We start from the raw sequence: 16660 nt of genomic DNA, 5'->3' as shown, positions 1-16660 counted from the left end.
TTGGTTTTAACGGAAAATAGGAAATTTAGTTTTTGTGGCTTACTGGTGTATGATCAGAATACTAGCACGCAATTTGAATCATTTGAAATGTTGTAATCCTACCCGTTCAAAGATTAAGAACCACACAAAATATTGTCATTGAAGCTACTAGCCTTACAGATACAGCAGCTGGAGAGATCCCTCTCATATCCCATATAACAATAATACCAACTGTTTTCCCATTAATTTTAAGCAGTGTCAACACCCAGACAAGGTTTTGTTTGCAATAACAGTAAACAAGGTTCAACATCAGAGATGATGGAAAGGGAAATGGAGAGGGGGGGGGGGGACGACAGAGACAGACAGGGGGAAGGAGGAGATGAGGACATGTACCCAACCATCAAACATATTTAGCAGTTACGAAGCATTGCCAGGTTTGCTAGAATACACTAAAATGTATTTTTCCTCATGAAACGTGCTGTTAGCTGCATGTATCTGGGGTATGGATGTAGACTCGTCTCAGATTAGCCAGTTGGAGGAGAGGGTGGGGGGGAGCAGAAAGAGAGAGAGAGAGAGAGAGAGAGAGAGAGAGAGAGAGAGAGAGAGAGAGAGAGAGAGAGAGAGAGAGAGAGAGGGGGGGGGGGGGGGGGGGGGGAACTATGGACATACCAATGGATCAAAGGTGAGATGAGATGCCAAAGGTGAGATGCTCAGACTCCAGACTGTAGGATCTATGTCCAAGAATGTTCCATGGGCACTACTGAAATGTGTTGTAGCTCCAGTGTTAAGTAGGCTGACTCCCAGCTCTGAAATTAATTACTTGGTCCCTGCTAGATGTAGTTTCACTGCCGTACAGAGGATTGTGGGGATTAAAGTCTACCAGTAGAAGGAAGGGTGGAGGCAGCTGTTCCACTAATTCAACCAGCTCTTGATATTTTATAGATCTGTCAGGGTTGGTACAGTTACCTTAACTGACAAGCAGGCACTGGCAGCCACACCTTCTAATGCAGTGGTCTGTTGCACAGCTTATTGAATGCATCAGAGTGAATGGGCATGCAGACTCCTTAAGATGCGCTCTCAGTGTTACAGTGATTTTTGCAGTAGTCATTACTGTTCCATTTAAGAATATCAGACTGGGATCTGAGAAAGCAGTGATGGGGAAACTGGAGTCTCAGTTACTTTGATGCGGAGTCATGTTCCACCTGAATGTGAGATTCTTCATTGTCATTCATAAATTCAACTTCTGGGGGGGTATTAATTGGAGCTGCAGAATTTGGTTTAATGTTTGACTCTTCCTTCTTGTCACTACAAGGTTGCAGTTTTTGGAACTTTTTCCTGCCTCGAGTTCTGAGGCAGATTACCATTCTCTTCTACAACCCACAGCCTGTGGCTATCAGCCACTGGTTGGTAGTAGACAGTTGATATGTTTGGTCCTTCAAGGGGAGGAGGGGGATGGTAGGGGGGGGGGGGGGGTTGGCAGGTGTCTTCTTCCCTGATGATGTGTATCTCTAGCTCCACTGATGTGGTTAGCACTAGTGCTGTCAGTTTCAGGTCAAGGGAGCTGATATATCCTCTCACATCTGAAAAACAGGCATAGGCATGTAACCAGTAGTGGCTGTCTTGAGACCCAGTCATCTTGCTAGGTGTGGATTTTGACACAATGCTTGCAAAGTTTGATAGCAGTTCAGTGTTTTTACTGTGATGTATCCATTTTGGCTAGACTGCCATCTTCAAACCATGAAGTCGCTATCACTCTGTATTCTGTTACTATGTTGTTAAGATTTAGGACTATCATCCTATCAGCTGCCTTGTGGTTGGTTTGCTGCTGTTGTGAATCATCCTTTCTCATAATTTTTATAATTTGACATTTCATTGTCAGATTTGACAGCTTTTTGACCCGACCCCTCCCTCAATAGTGGATTGGCTCCTGCGCAGAATTTTGGGTCCAAACATAAATCCACTCTAACAGTAGGTGCAGAAGATCACAGCACATGATGGATAAATTATGCTCCACATTAGGTGTGCTTTCCAAATGGCCCACACTTCTATGAAATCTAGAAAACCCTATAAGGGGACTAAGTAATTAAGCCAAATGATTAAGGGAAAGGTTGTAAGCTGTGCTAAAACTGTTACAGGTGTCCTAATAATAGCTGAGTCATCATGGTAAAAGCTTGACTAGTTATAAGGCTCTTTTTAGTTGCTCTTGCTATAGCCAAGGAATAACCGTGGATCTATGATAGCCCTCGATACCAAAGGGGGGATTTTACAATTACAATGGTATACGTTTGCTTACTACAAGAAAAAAATGTAAGTCCTTTATACAGATGTATGAATTTATAAATGTGTTTAATGAGAAGAGGGCAGACAGTTGGCTGTGGCTTTGTTGAAATAATTTCCAGCATTTGGCCAAAGTGATCTAAGAAAACTTAAGTCAAGATGAAGCTAATGTCTTAACAGATGCCCTACCTTATTTGGTTTATACTAAATGTACAGTGCTCTTACATTTATACATACTTGAAACTATTAGTTTGATAAGATGGAACTGTTCACTGCTTATCAACACACACCTACATGCGACTTCAGGGTTATGACTATGCCACGCTAAACCTCTGTTACATCTCCATGTCTACCCTACCTATGTTTTAGGTGTCACTTTTTATTAACCTCCACTATGAGTTCTCAAACTATTCTTTCACTGTGTAACATGCATTATTTAAGATGTGCACTCTGCCTTTTTAATGTACTTTAGTTTTCCCTTACATCTCCTTGGGCTACGTATTATACAATTTTAATCCGTTGCAGAAAATGGTGTTTTGAGATTTAAATTTATTTTTCCTTTGAAAATGTATGTGCAAACTAGTTTTTATTACATGATCATGTATAGAACTATTTGTGACATATTTACATATGATTTTTCTGGTTTGCACAACAGACTGGTATATGAACTCACTTGTTGCATTAAAGGTAGTAAAATACTTGACTACTACTAGCCCAACTACTGCTTTTAGTTATCATACTTATTGTCCTTTTCCTCAGTTTGAAAATTTGTCCATGTTTTGTGCATTTCATCACCACAGAAGAATTCCATAACTAAGAACTAAGTGTAACATATGAATGACATGTCGCATCATAACACACTGTCTGTATTATTGTGATGATTACTGTGATGATGTAGATAATAGGAACCTAAGGATATTAAAAAAAAATCAATGACTTTTTTTTGCCAGTATATATGTATGTGCGTTCCATGTCAGTTGATAATCAATATTGATCTTTAACACACAGTTTATAGATTTTTCGTTTGTTTAACATGACAGAGTTGTCTTCTCTCATAAGCCGAAGTGAGTGCTATTTGTTTTCTTTATGTCCTGGGCTGTTGCTAACTTTGGCACCCAAATTTTCAGGTATTATTATAAATACTCATTAGATATCCTTGTTATACCTAATGCTTTTAATTTTTAGTGGTAGTTTATGATCAATTATCAAATACTTCAAGCAGCACTTTTGTAAATTCTTTGTACTTTTACTTCTGAAGAAGTCAAACTGTTTTTGTTACGAAGGTATTATTTATTCAGTTACTGTACCTCACTTATCTGCCTTTCATGATAAATTCTGCTGTTTCTGAAACTGATTTGGGGGGGGGGGTTTACGGAAACTGGCTTGTCGCTTTCAGTATGACTTGTTTTGTCTTTCTTTAGAAGAAGAACAAGTCATCCATGCTTTAGATAGTCTGGAAAAATAGCTGAATTATAATAATCATTTATGTTTATTAGTGGAGTTTCTATGCTGTCTAAGAATGCCTTCAGAATAGATTGTTACATAATCTGTGCCCGCTGACTTCCTATTTTTTTAATTTTTGCATTCCCTTCCTGACTTCATATTCTGTTTTGGAAAACCAAAACACTATGCTTGCTACATAATTCATACTGGGTGTTGTACCTGTTTTAGGGAAATTTTATTGCAGCATCTTTGAAATACCTGAAAAACAGACCTTTACAAAATGTACTACTCCCTGTGGATGTTCTGCTTATCTACCTCCACATTTTTTTCTTTGTTATTGTACTTCAATCTGCCTTTTCCCATTTTATGATGTCCCACACCAATTTTCTGCCTTCTATATTATTCTCTCTCTCCCCCCTCTAAAATCTCTCCCTCTCTACAGTCGGTACTGTGATAAGAATTTAGGAACTGTGAAATAGTAAGTGTTTTTGTACAGAATTGCAGGTATTTATAGTTATCTATTTATTTTCCTTTGCTAATGCGTTACTGCTGCTGAAGTGACCATGTTTGGAAATGTCCCCTCAGCTAGTCGGAACAATATCCAGAATTCTGAAAATAGTTTTCTGTACACACTTCATTCGAAGTTTGGTTGGCCAATACCCTGGAGAAAGTATTTATTTTACATTTCACAAGATTCTTTAATAAGTATGTAGTTATGTGAGATTTTCAAAGTCAGCAAGTAACTTTATTATCGAGCAGTTGTGAAATAAGAGCATAACATATACTTCACATCTACCAGCACACTGAAAATTTTCCTGGCTCATATCTTTAAGCATATGGCCTAAGGCTGAAGGTGCATTTTTAGCCATCTTTGTATTCACCATTTGTAACATTTCAAAAGTACTCAGGATGTTTACAAAGTTCCTCATTCCATCCTAACACTGGTGTCTATGTTCAAATCTCCAGATAAGATTTTATTAGTTTTGTGAGCTGAGAGACTACCCAAGATTTTAATTACTTTGTTGAAAAAGGTGTGCACATTGCCACTAAGTGAGAAATACACGCACAAAATGATTAACTTTTCATGGATGTCAAGCTTCAGTGGCTGACTTTTCAAAAATTTCATGCACATTGTGATTAGATCTTGTCTATCTATTAATGTGTTCCATTTCTAATAGAAATGCATGGTCCCCCAACATACGTTAGTTTTACAGTAGCAGCTTTCCTACCTTATGGTGATAGCACTACACACTGTATTTCAGTGTCTGTACACCAGCACTCTGTAATGCTGGGCCAGCCACAGGGTGCGGATGTCACGTGTGCAGGGCATACAGGCCATGGCATGGCCTGTCTCGGCTTTGCTTGTTCCTTGCAGGGAGTACCCAGTACAGAACGACATTTCATTCAATACTGCGATGTGGCATTTATCAGTAAGCACAACTCTCTTCAGTTCGGCAGAATCTTGGTGTCTGCACAGTTTACCCTTCACTGTTTGTTCATGATATGAAGGATGTCACAGGTCCAGTGGCTATTTGGATAAAAAGAGGCAGTCTAGCAATCCATCATCTTAAGCCTTTAAAAATGAGTGGGGATTACAGAAGAGTGATGAGAATTATATATACGCGGGTTGGAATTTAAATAGTGACAACTATTTATTCACAACCGATACAAAAGAGTTACATGTTTGCACCTGTTACTGTCCTTCGAAGTAGTCACCAACATTGTGTAGAACCCATTGCCAGTGATGTGGAAAGCGTAGCATACCATTAGCAGAGCCTGTTCTGTTGATGGTGCAAATGGAGCGGTCTACTGCCCGTCAGGTCTCTGGAACAGTTCTGAAGTGTATACCACGAAGTGGTTCCTTCATCTTCAGACTCAAATCAAAGTCACAAGGACTTCAGTCCGGGGAGTGTGGTGGATGGTACAGTACTTCCCAGTCCCATCAACCAAACAGAGCAGCCACAGCTTGTGCTGTATGCGTCCGCACATTGTCGTGCAATATGATGGGTTGGTTGCACAGAAAGTGTCGCCGCTTCTTTCGCAAAGCTGGTCGCAGGTGATGCTCCAAAAACGAAAAGTAATATGACTTAAGTCATTGTGACTTTGATTTCATTCCGAGGATGAAGGAACCACTTCACAGCATTCGCTTATGAACTGTTCGAGAGATTCGACAGGCAGTAGACCTCTCCATTCGCACCATCAACAGAACAGGCTCTGCTAATGGTATACTACACCTTGCACATCGCTGGCAACTGGTTCTGCACAACGCTAGTGACTACTTTGAAGGACAGAAACAGGTGCAAACATGTAACTCTTTTGTATTAGTTGGCAATGAGAGAGAAAAAACTGACTACAATTAACAGATGGGATTCATTGCTCTGTACATCAAAAGCACTTTGTGCTAAATTTTCAGGCTTGGAGCTTATAGAAACTGGTGGTACGAATAGAAAATTTCTGAAGTGGTATGCAGTGTGTCAACTGCAACGGTTTTCAATGGAACTGAACAAAGACTATGGAGACTTTATATATTACTGTTAAGTAAACGAGCATGCCTGGAATGACTTTTCAATTTACAACTCCCTAATGTTGAATTTATGATGAAAAAAGGAGTTCAGGAACAAACATTAGAACATCCAAACTGGATTGCAGACCTTGCATTTTAAGTGGACTTGGCTACAGACTGCCCACAGTAAGAGACTGTAAGGTATTCTACATTGCTTTTCTCAGGTAGTTTCCATGTTTCCATAATGAGGGTGCAAGAGTGTTACAACATTTTGACCAACCTATGTGTATTAAAGACTCTTTTTATTACAAAACAAAACAAGTCACAATTGCGTGCCAACCTGAATGTGGAAAGCTGCGCAATTGTCTGTGTCTGTCTGTATGCCAGCAGTTTGTACAGGATAAAAACTGTGTGTCTTCAGTGCATCAAAAATAATTCAATAATACTGAAAATTTGTTTTGCTTCTGAGAAATGTGAAATGCAAAACCAAGTCATACGAAGTGTGGCTGCAATGGCATTTAAATGTCGTGCATTTGCAGTTTCACTTCCTTATGGTGAGACAGCATAGCGTGGCATTGGGGGAAATGTGCCAGCCAGGCTGGGTACTATAGTAATCATGCAAGCGAAATTCTTGGCCACCTCTACTGCAATGCACACCACTATGCTATTCAAAGACTGATCAAGCAGCCTTTTTTGTTTTCGGTAGGCTACATATCTTGATAAGGGATTTATAATTCTGTGATGTTTGTCATTACACTTTCTTTTTCTTCCATGTTACTGGTAAGTGCTCCCTCCTGTGTGACACATTCTACTTTCTGTGAACCTTTTACAGAAATCTCTAAATGTGATGAAACCACTGTTTAAGAAGGGGAATCTGTTGTCAGTCTATCCTATGAAAGGGTTAGTTCTCTTGCCCATGACAACAGCTTTGACCATGAGTGGCAAGCCATTCCTACCCTCAGTACTCTTACTACCTAGTTACACAAACCTTCTCTCCCCAACCCTGCTGTGGGGCAGGCCATGCCTAGTGAAATGCCATAGCCCAGTACTCCCTACCAGCATCAGAACAATGTACTCATGTGCAATATTTAGTGCAACTACTAAAACAACACTATTACAGACTTGTACCTATTACACAAATACCATGTTTCGTTCACAAGCCTACTAAATTTTTAATAGCATAAAATTCACCATCAGAAAAATGAGTTTTCGCCATTCATCCCTATTTTTGATAGCAATGGGGAAGCTATTAAGTTGTTATTACAATGCTTTCCTTCTTGCTGTTTCAATTTCAGTAATTTTAAATGAATCATTAACAGTCATGCCTTGGCACTAAGAGGCAGCCTCGGAGTTCATTTGGCAACCCAATGTATACAGATAGCTCCATGAGATGAGGGCATTCTCACACACCTTCGACATCTTTGTTCCTTCTGAACATTCCAGTGCGGCCACAACTCATTAATCGCTCTGCCTGTGCAGAGTGTAACTTGTGACTAGAATGTATTCATTCCTTCATTAACAGTTAATAGGGGCAGCCTGCTGATTACATAGTCATTCCACTGCACAAACAGTGCCACCATTCCAACAAGGAGGCCATGACATGTTTACAGTTTCAAGTGTGCTGTGCATTTTTATTTGTTAAAGGATGCACGAACACACAATTTCGAATCTTCAATAAATCTTAAAATGAATCAAAATTCAAAATTATTTCCTTAAACACATAAAAACTTAGAAACCATGGCTACAGTAATGTAAACTGTTTCTGTGGTTTCTGTGTACTCCCAGGCCAAAGTGGAACTTGAACACTTAAGTCTACCTTTTGCAGTTAATAATTTAGCACGTTCTTCATGGAATGTATACCACTATCAACAGCCATCAGTACCCTCTCCAAGTCCACATTAAATCACCACACAGTAGTGAAGAGACAAGGTTCATCGTGGTGCTGGATTAGCTCAACAGAGCATACATTTGTACCACCAGTTAAAGAGTCCATATTTTCAGGTCAGTACCTACTTCAAACACCATTTCTGTCTAAACTGTTACATGCTGCACTCACTATTACTTCCTGGTCATCTTTACTGAAATCCTTACATAGGGGTAGTAAGTCATATCACCTGACAGCCTTGCTCAGCTAAACAACAGTTGTGACCTGATACTATGATCCTAACTTTTGTAACTTATGGTCTGTACCTCTGGTGTGATTACTACCAACAGCAGTACTTTCTTCTTCCAGACATTAAGAATGTCACCAGCTTTCCTTATCACTGCTACTACTTCTGCTTGAGGATCTTCTCCAATCAACTCTGGCAGCTGAAACTTCTTTCTGGTACTTACAACAGTACTGCCAGATTGTTTGTCAAAGTTCTGATTCTTTATGATGCTAAGTGCTGTGCATTTTCACACAAGAATGGAATGACAAATGAATTAAAATTCAGACAAACCCTCATCAATGGATCATACACTCAACTGTGTTATGACTGTGGGAAGATAGCAATAATGAGTTTTTGTTCATGCAGTTGATGATAAAAGCTGGTCAGTTAAGAACCAGATTTTTTAAAAATTTTATGTCAATGACAAAAATTATGAGAAAAGTGTTCCAACTGCACATTTACTATCTGTTAGTGTAGTTCGGCACTCAAACAAAATAAAAATTTATTAATATCAGCTTTATATCACCTTCAGCTATTTGTGTGGTTTAGATACACTGATAATATTGTCATACGGACACATGGTGAGATAACTGTTGCATTTTTTATTATTTTTCACAGCTACATTTCAAACTGTCATGCCAGCTTCCTTTGTGTCTGTCTTAGCCTTACCAAAAATCATATCTACACCTCAACATACCTCAAGTCAACCAACAAACAACACTAGTCTGACGGTTGCTATGCCTTCCATGCGGAGTGTGGCATTCACAGCAAACTTCTCCCCTCAGATACTGACTCCTTATGGGAACACACTACCAGTCTTAATAGCCTACCAGTGCCTCAGCTCATCCTGGAACTATTGATTCCTCTCAAAAGTAACAAACGGGTGCACCTTCTCATTACCTTGTACCATACTGGTATATAGTATAGTAACCAACATCTTCAGATGGGCTGTAATTTTCTGAAATCATACCATGAAATGAGGTCCACCCTATTCATAACTGTCTCCACACAACCTAAAATAGCTTTTCTTTAAAGTCATGTCCTCACCTTATGAATTTTATCACTGAATTCCCCCACTATAAGACTTTTCCTATGCACTCTTTAACACTATCTATACCCGCCCTATTACTGGCAAGACCTGTTCCATCGTAGAGAGATACACCTGCTAGACAACTCACATCATATTCCAACTTACGAGCAGTCATTGCACAACCTTTTACATTGGTGTGACAGTCACCCAGCTGTCAGTAAAGATGAATCCACAAAGATTATACTTGCAACACAAAACACCCAGTTGCAGATTCTGTTCTGAACACAATAATGATGACCTTTGTGCCCAATTTACCACATTCTGTCTTATATTCTCCCTCCAGGCATTAGTTCCATAGAATTTTGCCAATGGTAACTTCCTTTACAACATGTTATTGATTCCTGCCACCCATTTGGTCCCAATTTATTACATTTTTTCCTTTACTCCTCTACTGTTGTTTATCTTGGTCTTTCCATATTTTCTTTTTGCACCTTCTGCCTTTTTCATGCACTTTAATTTCTCCCTCGTTTTGGTTCTTTCATGACAGACTTCCACTCATTTCTGACTTGCCAATTATTCTCTCTGCCCTCTTTAGTTTCCCAAGTTTCGAATCCCACCTAGTACTAAAAATCCAGCATTCCATTCTATCTTGTCTGATTAGTCTACAAATATCTGAAGCCCTGGGTGACTTTAATGAATCCAGAAGCCTAAACAGTCTTTTCTTCAAATCCCTTTCTCTCTTCTGCCAGGGTGGAAGAACACCTAATTCAAACACTGAACAATATTACATCTTTCTACAGGTTTCTATCTGCTGCCAGCTGATGAGCAAATTCTATCTTTCCATACTATCAGTTTCATGTCTGAAAGATGCCACGAAGAGAAATTAAATGGAATAGACATTGTTTAGTAAAAATGAGTAAAACTAAGTTAAGCACATTGGCAACTAGTTAAGCTGTCTCAATTCTTGAAATGGCACAATTAATTACAACACATTTACAAGATAGACACCAAAACCAATGTAATTCTGTGATATATGAAATGAAGATTAGGTTACAATTTAAAGTGACATGATATGTGTGTAAGTTCTGCACTCTAACTGCCTCAGAACTGCTACTTGAACTGATCATTACCTGAAGCCGAGGTTCCCATGTCATCACATTTGTATACATCACAAACACTCAACAAAACTACCACCTTCCCAACATAACCTAGACAACAGGCTATGCTACACATAAATCTGTAACCACATACTAAAAATACATTCCAAGTATTATGTCCTAATCCTGCTTGGTTCTGAAAAGCCACTTGCAGCAATATACAAACATATCAAAGAGATACTAGCTGTGTAGCTTTTCTTGTATCTACAGGAAGAGGTATTGAAACCATCAGTTTTAGATATTATAATGTTTAACCTGAAGTGAAATGTCTTCAGTAGTACTGTATTCAAGGTGTCCTTGGATTTTTGAAAGTCTTCTGTAATGTCTCTAATTAAGGCAGACATATTACTGCCATTGTTGTAGCCAATCAGTCACTTCTGGAATCAAGACAAAGGCTGATGTAGTAAGAAAAGGGCATCAGGAGTGTCCCCCAGTATTCTGAAGCACACAGCAGCTACATATATTGAATAAACTTTTGATTAATCATAAGATACCTATACCTAAGTGTATCTTAATCTCTGTCACTTCAGGCAAGCAAATGCATGTGTACCATTTGCCACAGGTTTCAATTCTCTCCAAGCAACCAACATCAGCTTCTTGAAAGATCATGGTTCTTAGACTACAAATTGAGTAATCATCTTCAAACATATTTGGTTAAGTATCCCAGTAATGAAGCCGAGTACAACACCTGTTTGACACAGTAAAATTTACCATCTGAAAGTTATTTGTACCATAATGCCCTTTGCACAATTTTCTCTTATAATAAGTAGTCTTATACCCACATGTGACTTTAATGTGGTCTTTCAGAATAACGTGAAACAAGTGTTTAGACAGAAAAAATTCTCTATCCAGCAGTACGACACACATTAGTTTTTCTCATTTTATGTACTGTAGCAATATTCTCTTTTTAGGTGGAAAATGAGGTAGTTTGAACAGAGAAGTGCGTGTCCTGTGCGTTTAAACAATATCCCCCACCCCAAATCTGAAGCCTCTGAATGCAGGAGAGTAGTATGGATAGGAGGCATTTCTGAAAGATGAACCAATCCACCATCAACTCTCAAGAAAAAATTTTATGGAACAGGGCAAACCTCAGCATTAGTCCACACAGAAGCACAATAACCCTTTTATCACTTCACTATGGAATCGGGTGTACAAGTTGGAAATGTGCAGCAGACCACTTGTGAGCATAAAGGTTACAAAAAGCACAAATATTTGTAAAAAAAAAAGAGAAAACTGCTGCAACAGAGACATAGGCCCTCAGTTACAAGAGAAGTTAGGGGGAAAAGTACCAAGTCACCAGCATTTTCAAGCCAAGTGCTGAGCTAAATTGTGTGATTCAGGGTTAGGGCATTTGTGTAAGGATTTAATTGAAGATTATCTGGTAGTGATACTGGATGAGGCAGGGAGTAGTACAGGTAGGGATACGGCATACATCGTAGTTTCTGGACCTGAGAAAAATAGCTTCCTTAACTAGAGCCACCAATGTGAGCACAGCTGAATTTTTCCAGCAGCATGATCCACCTCATCTTGGCAGTGCTATACAGTCAGTAAATGAAGAGCTGGTGCTGACGATTGCTGACCGGGTGCACACTGCACTGGTGCCAGTGTTGCTATCGGGAGATGGGTTACACTTGACAGGGTCTGCACCTACACAGGACTGGAAAAGGGAGGTTAGTGGAGTTAATTAGTGAGAGTCCAGAGAGTTCATCAAAATGTCCACAGAAGATGGAATGTACCACACTGAAAGGCACACACATATATCAGAAATTTGCTCAAAATTATCAATTTTTCATCAAAATGTTCAGTCCATTGAAAATCAATTACACCAGCTTGAAATTTAATTACAGTATTTTGCAGCATGGTAGTATTGTATTATACAGCACTGGTGTAGAGATTATCAAATACAGCATACAGTGCTATCTCCATACGAATGCCCAAGTTGCTGCAGTGAACTACTGTAAAGGGTGTGGATCGTGTATTTGTATTTGCGGTGGCACACAAAACATCTATATCAATCTTAAACAATACACTTTTTTTTAAAGCAAATATCACTTAGTATTATTGTTAATATTGTCAGTTGACAACACAATTTCACAAAGTTAAGATGACGAGCACCCAATGTACTGCAATAATGTTAGCTGTAGCTAGCAAGAAAAAACAGAAAACAATGAAAACGAGTATAAGGGTTAGAAAGTGGCTGAGAAAGAAGAGCGACTTGTCACATGTTGATTTATTGAGAAATCATCAGAACCACATTTCCAAAAGATTTCATAAACTATTTTCACACCAGTCCCACATCACACAACTAATAATGTTGATATGACATTGGGGAAGAAAATATGTCAATGAGTTATCAGTCACTACAACAAGAAATTAGGAATAACCTAATAGATTTCTGGAGACAGAAAGGTCATTCAAACAGTAAGTTTACTTCTGTAATATCACCAAACAATTGATGAAATCATTATGGAAACCCGTGCAGCAGCTATATCTGTCCAGGAAGGCTACATTAACATAATTAATTTACAAAATCTTATGTTTTGTGATAATTTGGTGACTCATCCATTTCACTGACTTCTTATTAATCATTGTAAATATAATACTTTTCACAGTATAAGCATTTTTCTGAAGTGCTGCGTAATTCATGAAGCTATAGCAGATTTTCAAATTAATATAGTACGCAATGTCAGAGTATCCTAATGTGGTATGTACAACTGACAGTATATCAATATGTGCCGTCACACTGTCAATATATTGACAGATAACATTACAGAAAGTGTAAGAGGCCTCTGTAGACTCTTCTAAGGTTTTTGACACTATTGATCACAAAATACAACTAAACAAGCTAAAAGTGCTAGATGTATGAGGTATAAGAAAGAGTTGGTTCCAGTCTTACTTGGAAAAAAAGTTGCAGTAGCTACAGTGTGTTCACACATCTACTGATAAATTTTAGTACAATAGTTGTCAGATAAATGTGTGTACCTCAGAGTAATGTATTGGGTCTAATTCTGTTTTTAACAGAGGTATATCAATGACTTTCCAGACAGAATAAGACATGGCAAAAAAGTTAGCGAATAATGATACATTTATGGGCTTTGGAGGAAGTTTTGTGAATGTACGTGAAAAGGGCATGACAGCAAGTTCATGGTTCTGAAATTACCAGCAGGTTTCCTTGATGTCTACAGTGCTGAAAAGCAAAATCTACTTTGGACCAACTGAATGACTAAGTGCAATTGACGCCGATGACATATTTGGGAGGATGGAGGTTCCTCTGTCTGGTCATACTGATTTAGGCATTCTGGGGTGGTGGTATCTTCATCAAGGCTATGGTTGACCACCTGCACTACCCTCATATGGAGGATGGAGGTTCCTCTGTCTGGTCATACTGATTAAGGGATTCTGGGGTGGTTCCTTCATCAAGGCCATGGTTGACCACCTGGACTACCCTCATAAAGCAAATTTATGTATTCTGTGTGTGTGTGTGTGTGTGTGTGTGTGTGTGTGTGTGTGTGAGAGAGAGAGAGAGAGAGAGAGAGAGAGAGAGAGAGAGATCATATTACTTTCAGTGTATTATGATATATACAATATCACTGTACCATGGGCCCTGGATGAATAATCAAACCAATTATAAAAAAAAAAAAAATTGTAAGTAAACAGTTAAATCCATCCACATTTGGACAAGTTATCGTATGCTGATCAGGCTTTCAGCCAATAAATATACTAGACTTAAACCTTACAATAATCTACTTAACTTTTTAGTCAGTCGGAAGCAACAAAATAATTACCAAGCCTGGCAATTATTTCAAATTTTTCTCGCTCTTCAACAACGAACTAACCTGTAGGGACTATATCATTCTATGGTTTCACCCTTTTTTCCCCAATGTTTGTTTGTATAATTAAAATTAGCACCTGGGATTTAAATTATATCAATCCTCACAACGAGAGCAACTGAAAGAAGTTTGTACCCACTAGAAACACGTAGCCTACCCAAAAGTAGGCCTACCTATCTCTTTAATCTTATGTTTACTTACCCCCTTACATAGCAGTAAATGTATCTAGCTATACATACTGCAGATAACACAAAAATTATGGACTTCATCCATTGTGTTAGAACTGAACTGACAGATTTCATGCTGATTCATCGGGCGTAGGCCTACAGGCATGACGTTCACACGAAATTGTCACACGACGTGTTCCTGCACAGTACGCCTGTAACTGCTTTAAAAACATCCATTGTTTTCCGTACGTCGTATCTGTGGCAATATAATGAAGCTGTGCTACCATAATGAAACAAACTACTTTGGAACGACCTCCTGTTGACGAGCACACGTCAAATCTCTTAACAGCTCATTACACTGATAATATGCTGAAAAATTTAATGCCACAGTTTTATGTAGAAATTTCATCCCTTAAATGACAGTTGCCATTACCGGCTTTATGGAAACGAATCACAAAGAAGTGACCATAAATCAAACGCTGTCATTACTATGCTGCATGCGAGATAAAGTGGAAGACATATAAAAATGTGGCTGGGCATAAATATACTGAAATTCTCCATATTTGAGAAGATTTTTGGCACTATTTGTGTGTATCATACCTGCTTTCCAAGTTTAAAATGTATCGCACAATTTAATAGATGTCCATCATATTACAACCACTCTGTGAAACACAATACGCCCACTTTAAAAAGCCCGTTTTTCTTCACACATAAAACTCTTCATTCAGGACTTAACTGAAGAAAACACAAAATCAGATGATTTTACTGGGTTTCCTCTCACGAATGAGACCTAAACCCGTTACTTTCTTCATCATCTTATTCCACCACCCTCAAACGTCAACACCAATCTGCAATCTGCCATCACACCACAGAACACAAAAACAGAAATGCAAGGCACGTAAGTCCACACAATGCCTTTCTTTCTGTTCAACTTTGCGCATGCGTATAAATTTCCAACAGGGCAAGAACGCATGCGCGTTTGTGCATGCGTGATTTCCTGGGATTGCAGGTCGTGGGCTAAGCCTAGCCTTGTTTACACGACGACACTAGGTTGCAGGCAACTGCTCTACCAGCCACTGCGCATGCGCGCAACAGGCGTCTAAAGCTAGCAAAATGAGGGATGCTCAACTACCGGACCTACCGATAGATGGCTCTACCAGCTGATTACAGTCGTCTGTATTGCCCGCCATATTCGAATTTGGCAAGAAGTTACTCTCGGTCTGTACGGTGTATAAGGAATTACGGACTATCGAAATGGTGATTTCTTGTTCCGATTTCAATTGTACGAAGCGATGGAGTAAGGAGAGTGACTTACCATTTCACAGGTAATACGACTACCGATACAATACGATAAAAATACAGACTTAGTGCGTTTGCTAATTCGATGTTTTTGAACAGGTTTCCTCTAAAGCACCCAGAGCTACTAAAGACATGGATTACTTCAGTGAAGCGGAAAGATTTTAATCCTACGTCTTGCAGTTTTCTTTGCGGAAACCGTTTCCGACAAGATGATTACGTAGTGAGCCCTGGAACGTGGGAGAAACGTTTCAAACCAGAAGCAGTGCCATAGTTTTTGACTTTCCGACACATTTGATGCACCAAATAAACAGTCACGACGACATGTTGTTAGGATTTTGAGTGAAAACGATTATTCTCCATTTGAGGTAGCTAATTACTTTCCTTGCTGTGTGTGCGCTTTTTACTTTTGTAAATTTATTTCGTACGCTACATAGGTCTAAGCAATGTTGTAATACAGGTCCATATTTTTGTTTTTAGCGTTCTGTCATGGAATCCGTGCTCGATTTGCCCATTGCAGACGCTGCTGATTGCGTGGAGAATGTTGTCAATGAGAATTCTTCCGTGGAAAGCATGTCCCACTTATCCAATGCAGAAGCTGCGAATTGTGTCGAAAACGTTAGTATAAGGATGTTTTCACACCCCCAACGTTTTCTTATAATATTTTTTCATCAAACCTTGAGTTATTTCAATCGTATATAACGAAATTATTTCCTTATTTAGAGTGCAGTTGGTTCTTCAGTAATTGATTGTGGTATACAGTCGAAAGTATAAATGGAAGACAAGGCGACCGAAACCTGCATTTCTTTTCCTCAGACATTGTGCACG

At 38.9% G+C, this 16660-nt stretch overlaps 1 protein-coding gene across 1 annotated transcript in view; it reads right to left on the bottom strand.

Moving 5' to 3' along the window:
• Positions 1-15491, bottom strand: part of LOC124555717 (exocyst complex component 3) — a 52166-nt gene extending 36675 nt beyond the window's left edge. Inside the window, exon 1 of the mRNA XM_047129725.1 lies at positions 15137-15491. The gene's annotated coding sequence lies outside the window, so the exon portion shown is untranslated. The remainder of the gene's footprint in view (positions 1-15136) is intronic.
• Between the last annotated feature and the right edge of the window lie 1169 nt (positions 15492-16660).

The sequence above is a fragment of the Schistocerca americana genome, chromosome X (assembly GCF_021461395.2).
Source record: "Schistocerca americana isolate TAMUIC-IGC-003095 chromosome X, iqSchAmer2.1, whole genome shotgun sequence".
Lineage (NCBI taxonomy): Eukaryota > Metazoa > Arthropoda > Insecta > Orthoptera > Acrididae > Schistocerca > Schistocerca americana.
This window is presented reverse-complemented; position numbering and strand designations above follow the sequence as displayed.